This window comes from Leptonychotes weddellii, chromosome 7 (assembly GCF_054177405.1).
Source record: "Leptonychotes weddellii isolate Sample4059 chromosome 7, ASM5417740v2, whole genome shotgun sequence".
Lineage (NCBI taxonomy): Eukaryota > Metazoa > Chordata > Mammalia > Carnivora > Phocidae > Leptonychotes > Leptonychotes weddellii.
This window is the reverse complement of record NC_138375.1, coordinates 59,620,398-59,645,243: the sequence shown is the minus strand read 5'-3', so window position 1 is coordinate 59,645,243 and position 24,846 is coordinate 59,620,398. Positions and strand designations below refer to the sequence as shown.

The following is a 24,846-nucleotide window of genomic DNA, read 5'->3' as shown; positions in this document are numbered from 1 at the left end:
TCATGACCTGAGCCGAAGGCAGACGCTTAACCATCTGAGCCACCCAGGCACCCCCCCACCTATTCTTAACCATTATTCTGAATTTTGTGTTTTTAATTTCCTTGCTTTAAAAAATTATGTATATCGGGGTGCCTGGGTGGCTCAGTCATTAGGCGTCTGCCTTCAGCTCAGGTCATGATCCCGGGGTCCTGGGATCGAGCCCCGCATTGGGCTCCCTGCTCCGCGGGAAGCCTGCTTCTCCCTCTCTCACTCCCCCTGCTTGTGTTCCCTCTCTTGCTAAATAAATAAAATCTTTAAAAAAAATTATGTATATGCTTAAACAACATATTAATTTTGCTTGCATTTGAGCCTCATAAATATGGTATCATACTGTTTGTATTTTTTCTGTGACTTCCCTTTTTCACTTGACATTTTTTAAAAAAATTTGAGAGAGAGAGAGAGAGAACATGAGCAGTGGGGAAGGGGAGCGGGAGAGGGAGAAGCAGACTTGAGCAGGGTGCCTGAGGTGGGACTCGATCCCAGGGGAGATCACAACCCAAGCCAAAGGCAGATGCTTAACCAACTGAGCCACCCAGGCAACCCTCAGCATTAAGTGTCTAATATCCATGTTGTTGCAAGTAACTATAGTTCATTCATTTTTTTTTAAGTAGGCTCCATGCCCAATGTAGGGCTTGAACTCACAACCCTGAGATCAAGAGTCATTTGCTCCACCTACTGAGCCAACCCAGCACCCCTAGTTCATTCATTTTTCACTGTGGGATAATATTGTTATGTGAATATACCATAATTGATTTATCTGTTCTAGTGTTCAGGGACATTTGAGATGTTCCAGTTTTTGCTATTATGAACAGGGTTACTATTAACATTCTTTTTTTTATTAAGATTTTTAGTTTTTTAAAGTAACCTCTGCACCCAGTGTGGGGCTCAAACTCACAACCCTGAGATCAAGAGTCGCATGCTCTACTGACCGAGCCAGCCAGGTATTGCAACATTCTTATACTTAACTCCTGGTGCACTTGGACAGGAGTTTCTTAGGATATACACCTAGGAATTGAGTCCCAGTCGGTAGGGTATGTGAATGTTGTACTTTACAAGCTAATGCCAAATTGTTTTCTCAGGTGGTTTTATCAATTTATATTCTTTTTTTTTTAAAGATTTTATTTATTTATTTGACAGAGAGAGACATAGCGAGAGCAGGAACACAAGCAGGGGGAGTGGGAGAGGGAGAAGCAGGCTTCCCGCAGAGCAGGGAGCCGGATGTGGGACTCGATCCCAGGACCCTGGGATCATGACCTGAGCCGAAGGCAGACGCTTAACGACTGAGCCACCCAGGCGCCCATATCAATTTATATTCTCATCAGCAAAGTATAAGAGTTTCTATTGATTTTCATTCTCTCCAGCACTTGGTATTGTTAGACTTATCTTTTGCCAATCTAGCAGGTGTAAATGGTATTAGATGTGTGGTAGGCCTTTTCATTCTATTCTTTATCTCTCTTTCCTTTTTTAATTCATCAAAGCATCCTCCATGAACTAGATATTTTGTTAGGTACTAGAGAATTTAATGTCTCTTTTTTTCTGATTTACTTTTTTATTGAGGTGTAACTTACATAGACTAAAGTATACAAGTACAAATCTTGAATAAATTTTTATATATAAATACAGCCATATAATCACTACCTATATTAAGATATAGAACATTTCAAGTCCCAGAATGCTCACTGTGCTGCTTCTCAGCCAAAAGGAATCATCCTGAATACTATTGCTACAGATTAGTTTTGTCTAATCTTGAACATTGTATAAGTGAGTTGCTAATTTCCAAATATTTGGGGCTTTTCTAGATTTCTTATTGTTAATTTCTAATTTAATCCATTGTGATCAAAGAACATATTCTGTAAGACTTCACTCTTTTGAAATCTTGGGATTTGTTTTATAGCCCAGCATATGGTCTATTTGGTGAACATTCCATTTGTATTTGAAAAGAATGTGTGTTTTGCAGTTGTTGGGTATAGTGTCATATAAATATTCAATTATGTCAATGTGGTTGATAGTGTATTCAGATCTTCTAGATTCTTACTGATTTTTCTTTAGTTCTATCGATTACTGAGGTGGGGGTGTGTGTGTTCAAATCTCCAACTATGACTGGATCTGTCTACTTCAATTTTTGGTTCTGTTGTTTTTTTGCTTCATCTGTTTTATTTCTGAATATATAATAGGAAAGTCATGTTTTTCAGTTAGACACTTTTTTTTTTTAAGATTGTATTTATTTATTTGACAGAGAGAGACATAGCGAGAGAGGGAACACAAGCAGGGGGAGTGGGAGAGGGAGAAGCAGGCTTCCCGCGGAGCAGTGAGCCCGATGTGGGGCTCGATCCCAGGACCCTGGGATCATGACCTGAGCGGAAGGCAGACGCTTAACGACTGAGCCACCCAGGCACCCCATCAGTTAGACACTTTTATCAGTGTGAAGTGCCCCTCCTTATCTCTAGTAATACTTATTATCTAAGGTCTACTTTATCTGATATTAATTTAGCTGAGCTAGTTCTTTTTTGTTTGTATTTACATAGTACATATTTTTACATCCCATTGTTTTGTGTTCTTTTAACCTTGATGACATTATATTTAAAATACATCTCTGTAAATAGCATATAATGGAATTTTTAAAATACAGTCTGATGGTCTTTTCCTTTCACTTATAAGAGTGTTTGAAAAAAAAAAAAAGAGTGTTTGGCCCCTTTCCATTTAATTTAATTACTGATATAGTGAGTTTATTTTTACCATTTTGCTGTTTTCTGTTCACTCCATCTGTTCTTTTTTCCTTTATTCTCTTGGGTTTTTTTTTTTTGGTCTTCTCTTGGATTGAACAATATTTTTTATCATTCTGTTTTTTATACTTTATTTTTTATTGTTATTTAACTATTCAGATATTTGATCATTATTTGATTATTCTTTTAGTGGTTGCTCTAGAGATTATAATATGCATCCTTAACTCATCACAGTCTACACTAAATTATTATTTTCCATACCTCCTGAATAATGCTAGCACTTTAAAATTGTTTAACTCTTAATACTTTCTGCTTCCTGTGTTATTGTTGTCATATATTTTATTTCAATGTATTGTTTTAAATCCCAAAAGACATTATTTTTGCTGTTTTAAATTGTCAGTATTCATTTATATTTACCAATTTAGTCACCCTTTTGGGTATTCTTCATTCTGTTTTTTTTTTCTTTTTTAAGATTTTATTTATTTATTTGACAGAGACACAGCGAGAGAGGGAATACAAGCAGGGAGAGTGGGAAAGCAGAAGCAGGCTTCCCACTGAGCAGGGAATCTGATGCGGGGCTCGATCCCAGGACCCTGGGATCATGACCTGAGGCAGACGCTTAACGACTGAGCCACCCAGGCGCCCCTCTTCATTCTGTTTTGCAGTCCCATGTCTCCATCTAGCTCATTTTCCTTCACTTAAGATTCCCTTTACTATTTCTTGTAGTGCTGGTCTGCCCCTGATGAATTCTCTCAGCTTTTGGTTGTCAGAAAATGTTCTGCTTTGCCTTCATTAAAATTTTTTTAAAAATGCTGGTGGATCGAGCCCCGCATCGGGCTCCCTGCTCCGCGGGAAGCCTCCTTCTCCCTCTCCCACTCCCCCTGCTTGTGTTCCTGCTCTCGCTGTGTCTCTGTCAAATAAATAAATAAAATCTTAAAAAAAAAAAAAATGCTGGTGGGGCACTAGGGTGGCTCATTCAGTTAAGCATCTGTCTTCTGCTCAGGTCATGATCCCAGGGTCTGGGGATCCAGCCCCGCGTCAGAGCTCCCTGCTCAGAGGGGAGTCTGCTTGTCCCTCTCCCTCTGCTCCTCCCTACCTACCCCCTCCCCCGCTCGTGCACACGCGCTCTCTCTCTCTCAAATAAAGAAAATTGTTAAAAAAATAAAATGCTGGTAAGATACACGTAGCATAAAATTTACCAATTTAACCATTTTTAAGTTCAGTGGCATTCAGTAATTCACATTATTGTGCAACCACCACTACCATCCATCTCCAGAACTTTTTCATCATCCTAAACTGAAACTTTGTACCCATTTAATGGTAACTCTCCATTCCCCACTCCCCTTAGCCCTTGGTAACTACTATTCTACTTTCTGTCTTTATGAATTTGATTATTGTAGGTACTTAATATAAGTGGAATCATATCATATTCGTCCTTCTGTGTTTGGCTTATTGAACTTAGCATATGTTTTTTAAGGTTCATCCATGGTGTATTATGTATCAGAATTTCCTTCCTTCTTAATGCTGAATAAAATTCCATTGTCTGTATATATATACAAACATATATACACACACACACATATACATATACGTACATACACATATATATACCACATTTTGTATACCCATTCATTCATCATTCAGTGAATACTGGGTTGCTTCCACCTTTTGGCTTTTGTGAATAATGCTGTTATGAACATTGGTGTTCAAATATCTGTTTGAATCCTTGCTTTCACTCTTTTTGGATATATACCTAGAAGTGGAATTGCTGAATCATATGTAAATTCTATGTTTAGCTCTTTGAGGAATTGTCGTTTTTTTTTTTTTTTTTTTAAGATTTTATTTATTTATTTGACAGAGAGAGAGCACAAATAGGAAGAGCGGCAGCAGAGGGAAAAGCAGTCTTCCCGCTGAGCAGGGACCCTGACTCGGGACTTGATTCCAGGACCCCGGGATCATGACCTGAGCCGAAGGCAGCTGCTTAACCGACTGAGCCACTCAGGCGCCCCACACTGTTTTATATTTTATAGCAGCTATACCATTTTACATGCCCACCAGCAACACATGAAGGTTCCAGTTTTTCCACATCTTTGCCAACACTTGTTATTTTCCATTTCCTTTTTTCAGGTTCCTCACCATTTCTTTTTTTTTAAGATTTATTTATTTGTTTGAGAGAGAGAGAGCACACGTGCAAGTGTGCCCATGTGCGTGCACGAGAGTGGGGGTAGGGAGAGGGAGAGAGAGAGGGGCAGACTCCCCACTGAGTGCAGGCCCAATGCAGGCTCAATCCCATAACCCTGAGATCATGATCTGAGCTGAAATCAAGAGTTGGATGCTTAACCAACTGAACCACCCAGGTGCCCCCCTCACCATTCTTTACATACTTTGCTTTCTGGCAGAACAGGATGCTCCAGGCTCATCTCATACTTTACCTGCTCCAGCCATATAATGGAACAGAATCAGTCATTTTCCCAAAGAGTCCTGGATCATTTTAGTGGAGAACAGTATTTAGAAGCCATAGACTAGGCACTAGGTATGCTCATTGTCACTGGGGTGGTGCTGCTCTCTGGCCCTCTCCCAGTAGACACAGCTATGGCATCCCATTCTGGATCACCTTTTCTTACCCTGTTCAGACTCTCATACCCCTAAATGGGCTACCCCTCCATGGAGAAAGCTTCCTTACTCCATTCAGGCTCTCACTCCTTAAGCTGGGCTGGCCCCCTATGTGGACAAGCTCCTTACACTGCACAGGCTCTGATACTCTTGCTAGGTGGCTGCTCTGCAGGATGTTCTTTTTATCCCACTCGGGTTCTACTCCCCACTCTTGGCAACTCTTCTATGTGAATATTTACCCCTTGGGGCTCCATTATGCTCTGGGCCACTGTAGCTCTTCCCATCCCAGGTACAAACGCCTTTCTTTTTTGCACCACCTTATTGCTTTAGAACTTAATTGTTCAGGAAAGGAGGGGGAAAGAAGTGGAGGGAATGGAAGAGGGCGAAGGGGAAAGGAATTATTATTCTAGTTGAACCTCAGTTTTTTATGACTCTGGCTATTGATTGATCTTTCATTCTGATAGTTTTTGTTTTTTTTAAATTTTGGTCCTTTTGATATCACCCTATAAATCTTTGGAAGCTTATTTGCTTTCTGGCACAAATAAGATAGTCTAGGCTCATCTTGTACTTTCCATGTACCAGACCTTGATTCAGCCATTCCTCTAAGGAGCACTGTGTTGTTTGTTTGTTCGTTTTTAGTGGGGGATGATATTAGACATTACAACGTGGATGATTGGAAACCCTTTGTTAATGGGGAGACATAGCTTCTAGTCCATTTTGGTGGATACCATTTAAAGATACACATTAAAATAATTAGTTCATATTGGTATTTTCCTTTCAGGTTTAACATTAGGGTATTTTCATTTCATTTCATTTCCTTGATTTCAAAATTATACACATAAATGTCTTTCTTTGAAAATCTTGATTCCTGGGATGCCTGGGTGGCTCAGTTGGTTAAGTGTCTGCTTTCGGCTCAGGTCATGATCCCAGTGTCCTGGGATCGAGTCCCTTACGCTCCTTACTCAGCGGGGAGCCTGCTTCTCCCTCTGCCTGCCGCTCCCCCTGCTTGTGCTATTTCTCTCTCTCTCTCTCTGACAAATAAATAATTAAAATCTTAAAAAAAGAAAGAAAATTTTGATTCCTAATATCATTAACATAATTATTTCTTTGCTTTAACCTAAAATATAAAACAAAGTCTAAAATGTTAAATCTGAAATTACTACAAATAATATAAGTGCTGAGTAAAGTTTAAAATTTCTTTATATATCTTTTTGTTCTTGGATTGTGTCCCACTTAGGATGTGCAGTCAAAATACTGTTTTCTAAAGTCCTTGAAGTAAATCTTTTCCTTATGTGGTTACCAATTTGATACTCACTTTAGTTAGCTAATTTCTATTTATTTTCAACTTCAGGAATTTTTAAAAATTAGGGTTTTGTTTTTGGATTTTTTTTTTTTTTTTTTGGCTAGGTGAAACATATACACAATCCAGAGGTCAAAATTGCCTTTCACCCATTCCTGCCTCCTTCCAACTCCTTTGTCCTTTATTCTGTAAAAGTAATCATTTTTATTTGCGTATTTATCCTTTCATCATTTCTTTTTTCAAATACAAGCAAATATATATATATATATCCTAATTCCTTCCTACTGTTTCTTATATATAAAATATACTATATACATTATATCTTTTTTTTAAAAAAGCTTTATTAAGGCCTAATTTACATACCATAAAATTTATGCATTTAAAGTGTACACTTCAGTGATTATTAGTCTATTTACAGGGTTGTATGCCCATACCCACAGTGTATTTAGAACATTGTCATCACCCCAGAAAGAAACCTTATGCACTTTTGCATCATTCCCATTCCCATTCCCAGGTCTAGGTAACCACTAATCTATTTGTGTCCCTTTTGATTTGTATTTGGTCTTTGGGAGACCCCTATACATATCTCTAGAGATCTTCCTTAGTTCTAAAAAAAATGTAAACCTGTTTTACTCTTTAAGTACATTTTTTTAAAAGATCTATTTATTTATTTGTCAGAGAGAGAAAGAGAGAGAGAGAGAGCACAAGCAGGGAGAACAGCAGGGAGAGGGAGAAGCAGGCTCCCTGCTGAGCAAGGAGCCCGATATGGGACTCGATCCCAGGACCCTGGGATCATGACCCGAGCCGAAGGCAGACACTTAACCAACTGAGCCACCCAGGCATCCCAATTTTTATTGAAGTATGATATACATATAGAAAAGTGCACAAGTGATAAATATATGAGTTGGTTAATTTTCATACCGTGAATGCTCTGGTGTAACCAGAACCAAGATCAAGAATCAGAACATTACCAGCACCAAAATAGTCTTTCTTGTGCCACCTTCCCATGACTACCACCACCACCTACCCTGGGATAGTGACTATCCTGACTTCTAACATCATAGATTAAATTTGCCTGTTTTTGAACTTTATGTAAATGGAACCATATAGTATGTTTGTGTGTGTGTGTGTGTGTGCTTTTTCTTTCCTAATACTTGTGAGACTAATCAAAATTATTGCATGTAGTTGTAGTTTGTTCACTCTTATTACTACATAGTATTCTATTGTATAATATTACACAAATAAGTTACCCATTGTACCACAGATGGATATTTGATTTGTTTCTAGCCTTTGGCTATTATATAAACTGTTGCTATCAATATTCTTTTATGTGTCTTTTTTTTTTTTTTTAAGATTTTATTTATTTATTTGCCAGAGAGAGCGAGCACAAGCAGGGGGAGTGGCAGGCAGAGGGAGAAGCAGGCTCCCTGCTGAGTGGGGAGCCAGATATGGGACTCGATCCCAGGACCCCAGGATTACGACCTGAGCTGAAGGCAGATGCTTAACCGACTGAGCCCCCAGGTGTCCCTCTTGTATGTGTCTTTTGATGAAGTTTAGTACTCATTTCAGATGCATATTCACCTAGGAGTGGAATCACTGGCTCATATGGTATGCATGTGTTCAGCTTCAGTAGAAACTACCAAACAATTTCTCAGAGTAGCTCTACCAATTACACAGCAGTTGTTTTTTTTTTTTTAATTTTTTTTTAAAATTTATTTATTTATTTGAGAGAGAGAGAGTGAGAGACAGAGAGCATGAGAGGGGGGAAGGTCAGAGGGAGAAGCGGACTCCCCGCCGAGCAGGGAGCCCGATGCGGGACTCGATCCAGGGACTCCAGGATCATGACCTGAGCCGAAGGCAGTCGCTTAACCAACTGAGCCACCCAGGCGCCCCACAGCAGTTGTTTTACATCCTCACCTACACTTGATATTTTCTGTCTTTTTCATTTAGCATTGGTTGTGGGTATGTAATGGAATTGCCTGTGGTTGAGTATTGCATACATAATAACCAACGCAGCTGGCTACCCTTTCATAGGTTTATTTGCCATTTGGTATCCTCTTTTGTGCAGTGCATGTTTAATTCTTTTGTCTATTTTTCTACTGGATTATCTGCCTTCTTCTTCCAAGCAAAAACACACTGGATACAAATCCTTTGTGGATATATGTATATATATGTATATACTAAAATATCCTTTCCCAGTCTTCTTTTTTTTTTTTAAGATTTTATTTATTTGTCAGAGAGAGAGAGAGCACAAGTAGGGGGAATGGGAGAGGGAAAAGCATGCTCCCTGCTGAACAAGGAGCCCGATGTAGGACTCGATCCCAGGACCCTGGGATCATGACTCGAGCTGAAGGCAGCCTCTCAACCAACTGAGCCACCCAGGTGTCCCCCTTCCCAGTCTTCTGGTTGGCTTTTCACTCATCTATTACATATTCTGATGAACAGAAGTTCTTAATTTTAATATAGTCCACTTATTTTTTTTATGGCTAGTACTTTTTTTATTGTGGTAAAATACACATAACATAAAATTTACTATCTTAACCTTTTTTTTTTTTTTTAAAGATTTTATTTATTTATTTGAGAGAGAGAGAATGAGAGAGAGAGAACACATGAGAGGGGATAGGGTCAGAGGACGAAGCAGACTCCCTGCCAAGCAGGGAGCCCGATGCGGAACTCGATCCCGGGACTCCAGGATCATGACCTGAGCCGAAGGCAGTCGCTTAACCAACTGAGCCACCCAGGCGCCCAACCTTTTTTTTTTTTTAAAGATTTTTTTTTTTATTTATTCATTTGAGAGAGAATGAGATAGAGAGAGCATGAGAGAGGGGAGGGTCAGAGGGAGAAGCAAACTCCCCGCCGAGCAGGGAGCCTGATGCGGGACTCGATCCCGGGACTCCAGGATCATGACCTGAGCCAAAGGCAGTCACTCAACCAACTGAGCCACCCAGGTGCCCCTATCTTAACCATTTTTAAGTGTCCAGCTCAGTGATATTGAGTACATTCATACTGTTGTGCAACCATCTCCAGAACTTTCTTCATCTTGTAAAATTGGAACTCTGTACTCATTAAACAGTAACTCCCCATTTCCCCCCCTTCCTCCAACCCCTGGCAACCACCATTATACTTTATGTCTCTATACTGGCTTATTTTATTTATTTATTTATTTATTTATTTATTTAAAGATTTCATTCGTTCATTTGTCAGAGAGGGAGAGAGAGAGAGAACGTGTACAAGCCGGGGCAGCGGCAGGCAGAGGGAGAAGCAGGCTCCTCGGTGAGCAAGGAGCCTGATGCAGGACACGATCCCAGGACCCTGGGATCATGACCTGAGTTGAAGGTTGACACTTAACCGACTAAGCCACCCAGGTGTCCCTGACTTATTTCATTTAGCAGTGTCCTCGGATCATCCATGTTGTAGCATATTGCAGAATTTCCTTCCTTTTTAAGGCTGAGTAATATTCCACTGTGTGTATATACCACATTATGTTTATCGTCAGTGAATGCTTGGGTTCCTTCCATGTTTTAGCTGTTGTGAGTAATACTGCTATGAACATGGGTTTACAAATATTTCTTTGAGATTCTGCTTTCAGTTCTTTTGAGTGTATATCCAAAAGTGGAATTGCTGGGTCATGTGGTAATTCTATTTTTAGTTTTTTGAGAAACCTCCAAAATGTTTTCTGAAATGGCTATACCATTTTATATTTTTACCAACAATGCACAAGTTTTCTCCACATCCTTGCCAATACTTGTTATTTCTTGTCTTTTTGATAATAGCTTTTCTAACAGGTGTGAGGTGATATCTCAGTGTGGTTTTTTTTTTTTAGATATTTATTTATTTATTTGAGAGCGAGAGAGAGAGAGAGCATCAGCAGGGGGGAGGGGTAGAGGGAGAAGCATACTCCATGCTGAGCAGGGAGCCCAACACAGGGCTCAATCCCAGGAACCTGGGATCATGACCTGAGCCGAAGGCAGACATTTAACCGACTGAGCCACCTACGCACCCTCAGTGTGGTTTTGATTTGCATTTCCCTGATTAGTGATTTTGAGTATCCTTTTGTGAACCTGTTGGCTATCTGTATGTCTTCTTTGGAAAAAATGTCTATTCAGATATTCTTATTTTTATTTTTATTTATTTTTTAAAAACTTTATTTATTTGACAGAGAGAGAGACAGAGATAGAGAGAGCACAAGCGGGGAGGAGAGGCTCAAGCCTAACGCGGGGCTCAATCCCAGGACTCTGAGACCATGACCCGAGCTGAAGGCAGACACCCAACAGACTAAGCCACCCAGGTGCCCCGGATATTCTCATTTTTAAATAGGATTATTTGCTTTTTTCTTTAAGAGAGGAAGAGAGAGGGGTGAGGGTCAGAGGAAGAGGGAGAGAGAATCTTAAGCAGGCTCCATGCCCAATGTGGAACCTGATGTGGGGCTCCATCTCACAACCCTGACATCTTACGTGAGCCGAAATCAAGAATTGGATGCTTAACCGACTGAGCCACCCAGGTGCCCCAGCTTTTATTTATTTATTTTTTATTGAGTTCTTATATACTTTGGATATTATGAGTCTATGCTTTCAGTTCTTTTGGGTATATACCAAGGAGTGGAATTGCTGGATTATCTGGTAATTTTGTGTTTCTTTTGGAGGGATTACCAAGCTGTTTTCCACAGTGGCTACACCATTTTACATTCCCACCAGCAATGTAATACAGTTCCAATTTCTCTACATCTGGGCAACACTTGTTATTTTCCACTTTTTATTTATTTATTTTAAAAGATTTTATTTATTTATTTGAGAGAAGAGAGAGAGAGAGCACAGAGGGAGAGTGAGAGGGAGAAGCAGACTCCCCACTGAGCAGGGAACCTGGTGCGGGGCTTAGTCCCAGGACCCTGAAATCATGACCTGAGCCGAAACCAAGAGTCAGACACTTAACCAGCTGAGCCACCCAGCCGCTCCTGAGTTTTGTTTTGTTTTTTAATATAATTTATTATAGCAACTGTTATGGTTAATTTTCTTTTTTTTTTTAAAGATTTTTTTTTTTTATTTATTTATTTGAGAGAGAGAGAATGAGAGAGAGCACATGAGAGGGGGGAGGGTCAGAGGGAGAAGCAGACTCCCTGCCGAGCAGGGAGCCCGATGCGGGACTCGATCCCGGGACTCCAGGATCATGACCTGAGCCGAAGGCAGTGGCTTAACCAACTGAGCCACCCAGGCGCCCTGTTATGGTTAATTTTCTATGTCAACTTCACTGGGCTATGGGGTATCCAGATATTTGGTCAAACATTATTCTGGCTATTCTTATGTTTTTTATTTATTTGAGATTAACATTTATGGCAGTAGACTGAGTAAAGCAGATTGCTCTCCCTAATGTGGTTTGACTTAATCCAATCAGTTGAAGGTCTGGATAGAACAAAAAGGCTGACTGTTCTTCTGTAAGAGAGAATTCTTGCAACTGGACTGCCTTCAAACTGGGACATTGGCTTTTACCAAAGACTTGAAACATTGACTCTCCCTGGATCTCAAGCCTGCTGTCCTTTGGATGAGAACTACACCATTGGCTCTCCTCATTCTCAGGCCTTTGGTCTTGAAATGGAACTAAGGCCATCAGCTTTCCTAGGTCTCTAGGTTGCTGATTCACCCTTAGGATCCTGGGTTCTTAATTTTGTGGACCAATTCCTTAAAATCTCTCTCTCTCTCTTTCATCTCCTATTGGTTCTATGTCTGGAGAATCTTGTCTAATACAGGAACTCTGAGTACTGGTCCCTTCAACCCTCCAGGACTTACTGTTATTTGCTTGTTTATTTGTTTAGTGATTGGCTGGATTATTTTAATGAAGTCTATTTTCCAGTCCCCCACGTAGTGTTAAGCCTCTGATGTTGTTCCTCAGGGTGACATAGCTTTTGATATGTCCACAGTAACCCTAGGATGACAGTGATTTTGGTAGGACTCTATTCATCTCTTTTCTTGATCCTACCCAGGTGTTAAACTTTTCTAATTGCCAGCTGATTGCTGTATGTTTTCAACAGTGCCCTGGGGCATAAATTGCTCTGTAAATATATCCAATCAAATTTGGGTCCTTTGAAATAATCGTTCCTGAGGTCAGCGTTTATTTATTCTGACTCCAGTAGTACTCCTCCCAGCTGTATTATTCCCTAGCTTTTTCCTTTAGACTAGCTGGCCTTTAATTTATCCTGCATCTTGATTCTTCTCCCAATTAACTTTTACTACAGCCACTGCTTTTCTTGTGAACACCCTTAGGCTTGAACTTCTCCAAGCTTTGTTGTAAATGAAGTCAGTTACTTTGGGAAGAGATTAGGAGCTACCTGTTCTCTCCTCCTCCCTCCCTCTACCCTTCCTGCTTTTCCCTGGGAGCAAAATCTAAGCTAGGGCTCTGGAGCTGCAGAAAATGGGACCAATGACAAGCTTCTCTCTGAGTGATCCTCCTACTCTAGGATCTGAGGACTTGGTTTTGGGACCTGAGGACCTGTTAGCCTGTCTATCCCTCTGTGGAACTGTTACTGAAAAACCCAAGTTCTGCTGCCTGTAGCTCAAAAAGCCAATACTCAAGAAATGAGGGTTTTTTTTTTCCCGTTTCAAGTTTTTATTTAAATTCTAGTTAGTTAACATATAGTGTAATACTGGTTTCAGGAGTAGAATTTAGTGATTCATCACTTACATATAACACCCAGGGCTCATCATAATTGCCCTCCTTCATACCCATCACCCATTTAGCCCATCCCCCACTCACTTCCTCCATCAACTTTCAGATTGTTCTCTCTCATTAAGAGTCTCTTACGGGGCGCCTGGGTGGCTCAGTTGGTTAAGCGACTGCCTTTGGCTCAGGTCATGATCCTGGAGTCCCGGGATCGAGTCCCACATCAGGCTCCCTGCTCAGCAGGGGGTCTGCTTCTCCCTCTGACCCTCTTCCCTCTCATGCTCTCTCTCATTCTCTCTCTCAAATAAATAAATAAAATTAAAAAAAAAAAAAGAGTCTCTTACGGTTTTCTTCCCTCTCCCTTTTTTCCCCCTTCCCCTATGTTCACCTGTTTTGTTTCTTAAATTCCACATATGAGTGAAAGCATACGGTATTTGTCTTCATCTGACTGACTTATTTCACTTAGCATAATATGCTTTAGCTCCATCCACATCATTGCAAATGGCAAGATTCCATTCTTTTTGATGGCTGAGTAATATTGTAATATCTATCTATCTGTCTGTCTATCTATCTATCTATCTATCTAATCTTTCATCAGTTGATGGATATTTGGGCTCTCTCCATAGTTTGGCTGTTGTTGATAATGCTGCTGTAAACACTGGGGTGCACGTACCCCTTCGAATCTGTATTTTTCTATCCCTTGGGTAAATACCTAGTAGTGCAATTGCTGGATCGCAGGATAGTTCTATTTTTAACTTTTTAAGGACTCCATACTGGTTTCCAGAGAGGCTGCACCAGTTTGCATTCCCACCAGTTTGCATCCTTGCCAACGTCGGTTGTTTCCTGTGTTGTTAATATTAGCCATTCTGATAGGTGTGAGGTGGTATCTCATTGTGGTTTTGATTTGTATTTCCCGGATGATGAGTGATGTTGAACACCTTTTCATGTTTCTGTTAGCCATCTAGATGTTTACTTTGGAAAAATGTCTATTCATGTCTTCTGCCCATTCTTAACTGGATTATTTGGTTTTTGGGTGTTGAATTTGATAAGTTCTTTGTAGATTTTGGATACTAGCCCTTAATTGGATATGTCATTTGCAAATATCTTCTCCCATTCTGTAGGCTGCCTTTTAGTTTTGTTGATTGTTTCCTTTGCTGTGCAGAAGCTTTTTATCTTGAAGTCCCAATAGTTCATTTTTAAAATTTAAAAACATTTTTTTCCTAATAGTTCATTTTTTCTCTTTTTTCTTTTCTTTTTATTTATTTGAGAGAAAGAGAGAGAGTGAGAGACTGGAGGAGGAGAGGGAAAGGGACAAGCAGACTCCATGCGGGGCATGGAGCCTGACACGGAGCTTGATACCATGACACTGAGATCAGGACCTGAGCAGAAACCAAGAGTCTGACACTCAACCAACTGAGCCACCCAGGCGCTCCAATCAACAGTTCATTTTTGCTTTTGTTTTCCTTGCCTTTGGCAATGTGTCTAGAAGTTGCTATAGCTGAGGTCAAAGACGTTGCTGCCTATGTTCTCTAGGATTTTGATGGTTTCCTGTTCCACATTTAGGTCTTTCATCCATTTTGAGTTTATTTTTGTGTATGGTATAAGAAAGTGGTCCAGTTTCATTCTTCTGCATGTGGCTGTCCAGTTTTCTCAACATTTGTTGAAGAGACTCTTTTTTTTCCATTGGATGTTCTTTCCTGCTTTGTTGAAGATTAGTTTACCATATAGTTGTGGGTCCATTTCTGGCCTTTCTGTTCTGTTCCATTGATCTATGTGTTTGTTTTTGTGCCAGTACCATACTGTCTTGATGACTACAGCTTTGTAATAGAGCTTGAAGTCTGGAATTATGATACCTACAGCTTTTCTTTCTTTTTTTTTTTTTTTTAAGATTTTATTTATTTGACAGAGAGAGACACAGCAAGAGAGGGAACACGAGCAGGGGGAGTGGGAGAGGGAGAAGTAGGCTTCCTGCAGAGCAGGGAGCCAGACGCAGGGCTCGATCCCAGGACCCTGGGATCATGACTTGAGCTGAAGGCAGACGCCCAGTGACTAAGCCACCCAGGCGCCCCCAGCTTTGCTTTTCATTTTCAGGATTGCTTTGGCTATTCGGGGTCTTTTGTGATTCCATACAAATTTTGGGATTGTTTGTTCTAGTTCTATGAAAAATGTTGGTGGTATTTTGATAGGGATTGCATTATAAATGTGTAGATTGCTTTGGGTAGTATAGACATTTTAACAATGTTTGTTCTTCTAATCCATGAGCATGGAATGTTTTTCCATTTCTTTGTGTCCTCTTCAATTTCTTTCTTTCTTTTTTTTTTTTAAAGACTTTACCCATTTGAGAGAGAGAGAGAGAGCACATGAGAGGGGGGGAGGGTCAGAGGGAGAAGCAGACTCCCCGCCGAGCAGGGAGCCCGATGCGGGACTCGATCCCGGGACTCCAGGATCATGACCCGAGCCAAAGGCAGTCGCCTAACCAACTGAGCCACCCAGGCGCCCCCTCTTCAATTTCTTTCATACGTGTTCTATAGTTTTCAGAATACGATAGATCTTTGACCTCTTTGGTTAGGTTTATTCCTAGGTATCTTATTATTTTTGGTGCATTTGTAAATGGGATCGATTCCTTGAGAAGAGATGCGTTTTGATTGGAAAGGAATGTTTTATTCAGGAGGCCGGCCACCTGGGATGAAGGTGGACTCTTATCCAAAAACCAAATCAAATTTCTGCCTGGCCCAAAGATTTTTATTTATTTATTTATTTATTATTATTTTTTAAAGATTTTATTTATTTATTTGACAGAGAGACACAGCAAGAGAGGGAACACAAGCAGGGGGAGAGGGAGAAGCAGGCTTCCCGCGGAGCAGGGAGCCCGATGTAGGGCTCAATCCCAGGACCTTGGGATCATGACCTGAGCCGAAGGCAGATGCTTAACGACTGAGCCACCCAGGCACCCCTGGCCCAAAGATTTTTAAAGGATCTTTAGGGCATTTAATCAGTAAAAGGGGAGCATGGTAGTATGTAATACTTATTGATTGCTTGCAGACTCAGTGGTGCTAGCTACAGAAGTTATTGTGGTGCTAGAAGTTGTGCAAGCAGGTTTGTTTCTGAATCTTTCTAGGAAACTGCATGATCTATAGATATAAAAAGAAATGCTTAATCAATCACACAGGGTTAAAAGGTGCTTGCTAAAACTTAAAGACTACTAAATTGGCCAGAGGGGCCTGAGGCAGTGGCTTCAGAACTATTGTGTTTCTTGAGCTCAGGCAAGGATGATCAGGGCCCTAGTATTCTCAGCATGCCCTACTTAGAGCCTTCACTCCGTGATCAGGGGCTGTGTGAGGGGATTCTCAGCTTTTCAGTAGTGTTTGCCTGGGACTTAGCCTCAGCAACAGGTAACTGGAGACAGAATGAGAAACACCAATATCTTGCTCTTCCTTGGAAGGAAACCTCTGACTATGAGCTGGGGGGTAAGTGTGCCCTGTGTTCTTGGCTACAGCAGTCTGGAGAGGAATCTGTACCTCACTGAGCTGGGAGGTGGAGGGGAGAGAGCAGTCTTGGTTCAGATATTGCAGAGTCTTACTGAATTTTTAATAGTTTGTGTTTTTTTCTGTGTTTTGTTCTGTTTTTAGCAGATATTTATTTACTGTTTGTTCTTAGGACTATTTTCAGAGGCTTGAAATTTTTTTTTTTTTTTTTGAGATTTATGTATTTGCAAGAGAGAAAGTGTGTGCGTGCATGTGCCAGTGAATGGGGGAGGGGCAAAGGGAGAGGGAGACAAGAAGACTCCGTGCTGAGTGCCCAGCCTGACTCGGGACTCTATCCCAGGACCCTGAGATCATGACCTGAACCGAAATCAAGAGTCAGATGCTCAACTGACTGAGCCACCCAGGAGCCCCAAAATGGTTTTTAAAATAATTTTCACCAGTTTCACTGAGGGCACAGGTCAGTTATGCTGTCATGCTATAAATGGATTCTCTAAGTAGGTAAATTTTATGGTATGTTAATTACATCTCAATGAAGTTATTTATTTTTAATCTTATTTAAATTCAATTAACATATAGTGTATCATTAGTTTCAGATGTAGAGTTCAGTTATTCATCAGTTGCTTGTAACACTCAGTGCTTATCACATCACATGCCCTCCTTAATGGCCATCACCCAGTTACCCCAAACCCCCACCCACCTCCCCTCCAGCAACCCTCTGTTTGTTTCCTAAGTTAAGAGTCTCTTATGGTTTGTTTCCCTCTCTGATTTTGTCTTATTTTATTTTTCCCTCCTTCCCCTATGATCCTCTGTTTTGTTTCTTAAATTCCACATATGAGTGAAACCATATGGTAATTGTCTTTCTCTGATTGACTTATTTCCCTTAGTGTAATACTCTTCAGTTCCAGCCATGTCATTGCAAATGATAAGATTTCATCCTTTTTGATGGCTGAATAATATTCCATTATATATATATATTCCATTTTATATATCTATTTATCACATCTTCTTTATCCATTCATCTGTCAATGGACATCTGGGCTTTTTCCATAGTTTGGCTATTGTGGACATTGCTGCTATAAACATTGGGGTGCAGGTGCCCCTTTGGATCACTACATTTGTATCCTTTGGGTAAATACCTACAAGTACAGTTGCTGGGTTGTAGGGTATCAATGAAGTTATTTTAAAAAAGAGAGAGAAGCTGTCACATTGTGTTTCAGGATTGAGGGGTCGTAGTCCCTGGCTTCTGGCCATGGTCACCCCTCCCATTTCTCTTGTACATGGATTTCACTAAATAATAAAAGTCATATATTTTTTATTTATTTATTTGACAGAGAAAGACACAGCGAGAGAAGGAACACAAGCAGGGGGAGTGGGAGAGGGAGAAGCAGGCTCCCCGTTGAGCAGGGAGCCTGATACGGGGCTCGATCCCAGGACCCTGGGACCATTACCTGAGCCGAAGGCAGACGCTCAATGACTGGGCTACCCAGATGCCCCAAAAGCCATATATATATATATTTTTTGAAGATTCCAACTCCAGATTATCTACTTATTGCAAATTCTTCTTTGACACCTACATACACATGGTCTGTTAGCTGTCAGCATTGTGTATGGGTCTCTTGGGATTCTACTGTCTTTAGCTTATCCTTATTTGATAGGGTTCTTGCCACATTCCTACAAGGTCCTCTTGTTGATATTCCCTGTGGTAATGTAATAACTGTTATTGTATTGCTCTACCATGGCCTGTTTCAAGTTAGCCTCTCTCCCATGGGTGAGCATTTGGATTGTTTCTAGTTTTTAGCAAATGTACTGTTTGGTTACAGTCATCTTTGTTCAAGTCTGTTCTCTCTTTTGAATCGTCTCCATGAGATGTATTCCCCAGTGTGGTATTACTCAGGTTGGGAGTATGATCATTTTTATAATTCTTGATAGCTATTGCCAAATTTCTCTCTGGAAAGATTACACTTGTTTATAGTGCATTCACAATGAAGAAATATACTTATTTTCTCACAGTCCTGTTACCATTGAGTTTTGTCTGTCTTGTTTTTGTTAATTTAACAAACGTGCTGTGGGACTTTTATTTTGTATTTCTTTAATGGTTCATGATGCTCTACACCTGTTTTTTTTTTTTTTTTTTAAGATTTATTTATTGGGGCGCCTGGGTGTCTCAGTAGGTTGGGCGTCTGCCTTCGGCTCAAGTCATGATCCCAGGTCCTGGGATTGAGCCCTGCATCGGGCTCCCTGCTCCTCGGGAAGCCTGCTTCTCCCTCTCCCACTCCCCCTGCTTGTGTTCCCTCTCTCACTGTCTCTCTCTCTGTCAAATAAATAAAATCTTTGAAAAAAAGATTTATTTATTTTAGAGAGTGAAAGAGAGGGCACAAGCAGGGGGAGGGGCAAAGGGAGAGACAGAACCTCAAGCAGACTCCCTGCTGAGCACAGAGCCCGATGAGGGGCTCCATTTCACAACCCTGAGATCATGACTTGAGCTCAAATCAAGAGTCAGCGGTTCAACCGACAGCCACCCGGGTGCCCCCTCTACCTTTGTTCTAGTGCTTGTTTATCGCTGACATTTTCTTGTGGGTTAACTCTGTGTATTTGACAGTCCCAACTTTGTTTATAACTGTGTGACTTTGGGCAAATCATTAGCCACTTTTCCTCACTGTGATTCAGTTTCTCAAACTGTGGATTAGAAACTGAACTAAAACAGTGTTTACTTTGTTTAGTAAAAGGACTCTTTTTTCCAAACATGATTCTATGTAGATTCCGAATGTTTGAAAGAGATTAAAAGTGGTAGCTTTCTAAAATCAATTAATTTGAACAATGAGGCAGTCCAGATAAAGACAAAATTTTGCATTTGGGTATTATAGGTGGCAATTGAAGTCTTTGTATCAGAGCCATCATGTAATTTACTCCTGTTCTTTTAACTTTCTATTTTGGCATAATTTCAGACTTATAGAAAAGTTAAAGGAATAGTGCAAAGAATTCCCATATAACCTTCATCTGGATTTCCCAAATGTTAAAATTTACTGCTTTAATGCCATCATTCTCTCTGCACTTGCTTTATAGATAATATTTTTTTGAACTACCTGAGGTCCATTTGTAGACATGATGCCACTTTTCCATTTTACTACATTGTATATTTCTTTTTTTTTAATTTAAAGATTTTATTGGGGTGCCTGGGTGGCTCAGTTGGTTAAGTGTCTGCCTTTGGCTTAGGTCATGTTCCCAGGGTCCTGGGATCAAACCCTGCTTTGGGCTTTCTGCTCAGTGGGGAGCCTGCTTCTCCCTCTCCCTCTGTCTACTGCTCTGCCTACTTGTGCTCTCTCTCTGTCAAATAAATAAAATCTTTAAAAAATTATTTATTTGAGAGAGAGACAGTGAGTGTGAGAGAGCATGAGCAGGGGGAAGGGTCAGAAGGAGAGGGAGAAGCAGACTCCCCACCAAGCAGGGAGCCCGACATGGGTGGGGCTTGATCCCAGGATCCTGGAATCCTGACCAAGCCAAGGCAGACACTTAACTGACTGAGCTACCCAGGTGCCCCTTAATGTACATTTCTTAAAAACAAGGACATTTTCGGGCGCCTGGGTGGCTCAGTTGGTTAAGCAACTGCCTTCGGCTCAGGTCATGATCCTGGAGTCCCGGGATCGAGTCCCGCATCGGGCTCCCTGCTCGGCAGGGGGTCTGCTTCTCCCTCTGACCCTCTTCCCTCTCGTGCTGTCTCTCATTCTCTCTCTCTCAAATAAATAAATAAATAAAATCTTTAAAAAAAAAATAAGGACATTTTCATATATAATCACAGTACAGTTATCAATGTAAAAAAAATCACATTGACACAATGGTGTTATTTAATCTATATACCTTATTCAGATGTCACTAATGATCCCAATAATTTCTTTTATAAAAGCAAAAGAGAATTCTGGATCATATGTACCATTCAGTTTTCATGTCTCTTTAGTTTCCTTTAATCTGGATGAATTCCTCAGTTTTTGTCTTTCATGCCATTGTCCCTCAGTTTGGGTTTGCTTCTCTTTCTCTATGATTAAAATTTATGCATTTTGGCAGCAAACCACAGGCATCATATCAGGTTGTACATGATATTGATGTGTCTCATTAGTAGTAATGATAACTCTGATCACTTGATCAAGGTGGTGCCTGCCAGTTTTCTCTACTGTAAAGTTACTATTTTTTCCCTTTGTAATTAATAATGATTTTATAAGTGGGCGCCTGTGTGGCTCAGTTGGTTAAGCAACTGCCTTCAGCTCAGGTCATGATCCTGGAGTCCCTGGATCGAGTTCCGCATCGGGCTCCCTGCTTGGCAGGGAGTCTGCTTCTCCCTGTGACCCTCCTCCCTCTCATGTGCTCTCTCTCATTCTCTGTCTCAAATAAATAAATAAAATCTTAAAAAAAATGATTTTATAAGGAATATCTTGTTAGTTATCGACCTAGTATCCACTAGTTTTAGTATTCATTGATGACACTTCCTTAATTATTACTCTGTTGCTTGCTAAATGCTGGTTTTCTAATTTCATCATTCTTTCTACATTTGACATTCCACCTAATGGAAGAGCTGTCCCTTCTCCATTATTTATTTATGTACTTATATCAATATAGATTCAAGAATTATTTAATGAGTTACAGTCCATGACTATCATTATTTATTTTGATTTTTATATTGTCCCATATTTGACCCTAGAAACCCCTCCAAATTGGCTCCATATGTTTGACATGTTTTCAATTTTCTTTGAGCATATCTTTTTTTTTTTTAAGATTTTCTTTGTCAGAGAGAGAGAGAGAGAGAGCGCACACGTGCATGCACAAACAGGGGGAGGGGCAGGCAGAGGGAGAAGCAGGCTCCCCAGGGAGCAAGGAGCCCGATGTGGGACTTGATCCCAGGACTCTGGGATCATGACCTGAGCCAAAGGCAGACACTTGACTGACTGAGCCACCCAGGCATCCCTCTTTGTATATGCTATACAAAGTCCTAGCTTTGTATAGCAGGGAATGGTTTTAAAAACCAAGATCTGGGGTCTAGATGTTCTCATTCCTATTGTGGTGTCATTGCTTCTAGTTCTCTTAGTATATAGACTTAGGATATGTATAAACACATAGACACACGTGTGTGTGGGTGTGTATTATGCATTTGTATGCATTTGTGGTTTTTTTTTCTCTTTTTCAGTGTGAATTTTTTCCCCCCTCTCTTCAGTATGGTTATGTTATTCAATTGCAATACAGTTTGGTTTATTTATTTCTATTTTTATTCCATTTAGAGTTTTCCCCCCATCCTTATTGATTTTATTTTTTAGGAAATGTTAACAAGGTTCTAAAACTAGAACTACAATGAAGGCTTTAACTTATATTGACCTTAAAAAAACAGAAGAGCCCGTTATTTTACCAGCAAAATGAGTTTACTTGGGAATAGCAGAGGAATTATAATTCAGGACAAGCAAACTATGGTGAGTGGTAGGCAAGCCCTAAGAACAGAGGAGAGAGCTTGCTTTTATAGGAGAAAAGAGGAAGCTGGAAGTGGTGTTTTGCTGAGTTCTCATTGGCTAGGCTATTGCTGGCAAGGAGAAATTCTGCCTGCTTCCTGCTGGGATATGCATGGGAAGCTTCTTCCAGTTGAGGAATGCAAGGTATGCTTTTTATGGTGTTACCTGGGTGAGAGCTCTCCCCGCAGGGCCTCTCAACTTCATTTTAGATGAGGTTTCCTTTATTTATTTTCACACAGAGGTATCTCCCCTCCTCACATTTCTATCCCATTCCAATGGCTACTCGTCCATCATTCTTTCCACTTTGAGTCTGTCCACTCCCAGTAGATAAGCAGTTCATAGTTTCAAAGTTGCCCCTTGTGTGTGTATATGTGGTTTTTGTTTGTTTTGCTGCTGCATATTAGCTCTGCATAATATTCCATTAATTGGATGTTCTGTTTTCCTATGAATGGATATCTGGTTATTTCCAGTATTTTTATTTTATTATTTATTAAAAAATTTAAAAATATTTAAGTATGCTCCACACCCAGTGTGGGGCTTGAACTCATGACCCGGAGATCAAGAGTTGCACACTCTACTGACTGAGCCAGCCAGGCACCCCTATTTCCAGTAATTTTAAATCACCAATGAGGGGTGCCTGGGTGGCGTAGTCGGTTAAGTGTCTGCCTTCAGCTCAGGTCATAATCCTGGGGTCCTCGGATTGAGCCCACATTGGGCTCTCTGCTCAGTGGGGAGCTTGCTTCTCCCACTCCCGCTCCCTCTGCTTGTGCTTACTATCTCTCTCTCTGTCAAATAAATAAAATCTTTAAAAAAATCACCAATGAATAATCTTTTTTTTTTTTACTATTTTATTTATTTGACAGAGAGAGTGAGCGAGAGAGCACGAACAGGGGGAGCTGGAGAGGGAGAGGGAGAAGCAGGCTCATTAGGGAGCCTGACGCAGGGCTCAATCCTAGGACCCTGGGATCATGACCTGAGCTAAAGGCAGATGCTTAACTGAGCCACTCAGGCATCCTACCAATGAATAAACTTATATATGTATATTTTTGTATTATTGAAGGAATATCTCTCTCTTAATTCGATTCAGAATACCTAGAAAAATCCAGATTCACAGAGATGAGTATTTGTTAATTATCAGTTTTTAAAAAGATTTATGTATTTTTGAGAGAGAGAATGAGCTGAAATCAAGTCAGCTGGTTAACCAACTGAGCCACCCAGGTGCCCCAATTATCACAGGGTTAAAATAGGTTGCTTGCAGTCTCAAGCTATTCTTCAATTAAACTGATTTTGAAGCTTTTATTTTTAAAAGGTTTTATTTATTTATTCATGAGAGTCAGAGAGAGAGAGAGGCAAAGGCAGAGGGAGAAGCAGGCTCCCCGCCCAGCAGGGAGCCCGATGCGGGACTCGATCCCAGGACCCTGGGATCATGACCTGAGCCGAAGGCAGATGCTTAACCATCTGAGCCACCCAGGCACCCCGATTTTGAAGCTTTTAAAAAAGAGAAGGAAATTTTTATTTCAAAACGGAATCAAGAACCACTATCTCATGGTGTATATTCCTTACAAATATAGATTAAAAAGCACACAAAACCTGTAATAAATGCTAAGAGCAAAAAAACACAAAAAACAAAAAAACCCCCAAAAACAAACAAAAAAACTCACACCATGACTAACATAAGTAATGTGGATATATACCTGAAACTCACCTAGCGTTTTCTTGGTTGCTGTGCACATGTGCTGTGGCACTGTTCTTTTGTTACAGTTTTACATGAGTAGACATGTATAGCCCTACATTTTAAAAAAAGTGAAAAAAGCTTCCTAGTTATTGTGGTTTGAGGAGGTTTATAAATAATACTTCTGTCCCCTGCCCAAGACTGGAACCAGTTAAGAGATTAGTGTGTTAGCCAAGTAAGCTTGCTTATACTTCAACCCTGAACTGGATGGACTTTCCTCATAATAGGCACATCTAAACAGTCTTGACTTTTTTTTCTAGGAGGGAGGGGGCAGAGGGAGGAGGGAGGGAGGGGGCAGAGGGAGGAGGGAGGGAGGGGGCAGAGGGAGAGGGAGAGAGAGACTCTCAAAGCAGGCTCTACGCCCAGTGAGGAGCCCTATGCAAGTCTCAATTTCACAACCCTGAGATCATGACCTGAGCCAAAATCAAGAGTCAGACACTTAACTGACTGAGCCACCCAGGCTCCCCAGTCTTGGCTTTTCTTGGAGGAGATGGGTGAAGTGAGGGGTGATGTGAAGTGCCACCAAAATTATAGTAGAAAAGAGGAGAGAATGTGTGCTTTGTGCTTCATGCAGGTGGGCAGATCTGGGAGATACTGAGGGAAGGGCTGAGTGAGAATGTGCAGTTCCTTCTCTGAAGCCTATCAGACATGTAAGTCAGCCCTGTTCTGGGAGGAATAAGTGAGGAGGAGAAGAGGTGCCAGGATTATTACACTAGTGCTTCCACATGGAACATGAGGAGTTGTAAATAAATGATTTCCCCAATATTAATAAATGGCCCACTTTATTATTTTTTTATTTTTTAAAGATTTTATTTAT

General features: G+C 40.6%; 2 protein-coding genes and 1 long non-coding RNA gene across 10 annotated transcripts in view; 1 reads left to right on the top strand and 2 right to left on the bottom strand.

Annotated features, from left to right (window-relative positions):
* The window catches only part of UIMC1 (ubiquitin interaction motif containing 1), a 156,663-nt gene that overhangs the window by 5,956 nt on the left and 125,861 nt on the right, over positions 1-24,846 (top strand). The window lies entirely within an intron of this gene.
* The window catches only part of ZNF346 (zinc finger protein 346), a 72,333-nt gene that overhangs the window by 40,353 nt on the left and 7,134 nt on the right, over positions 1-24,846 (bottom strand). The gene's annotated exons all lie outside the window — the stretch shown is intronic.
* On the bottom strand, positions 2,702-9,623 carry LOC145722617 (uncharacterized). Its single transcript, XR_014147005.1, has 2 exons — positions 9,426-9,623; positions 2,702-9,217 (listed from the first exon to the last, which is right to left on the bottom strand). It is a non-coding gene; the product is annotated as an uncharacterized LOC145722617 (long non-coding RNA).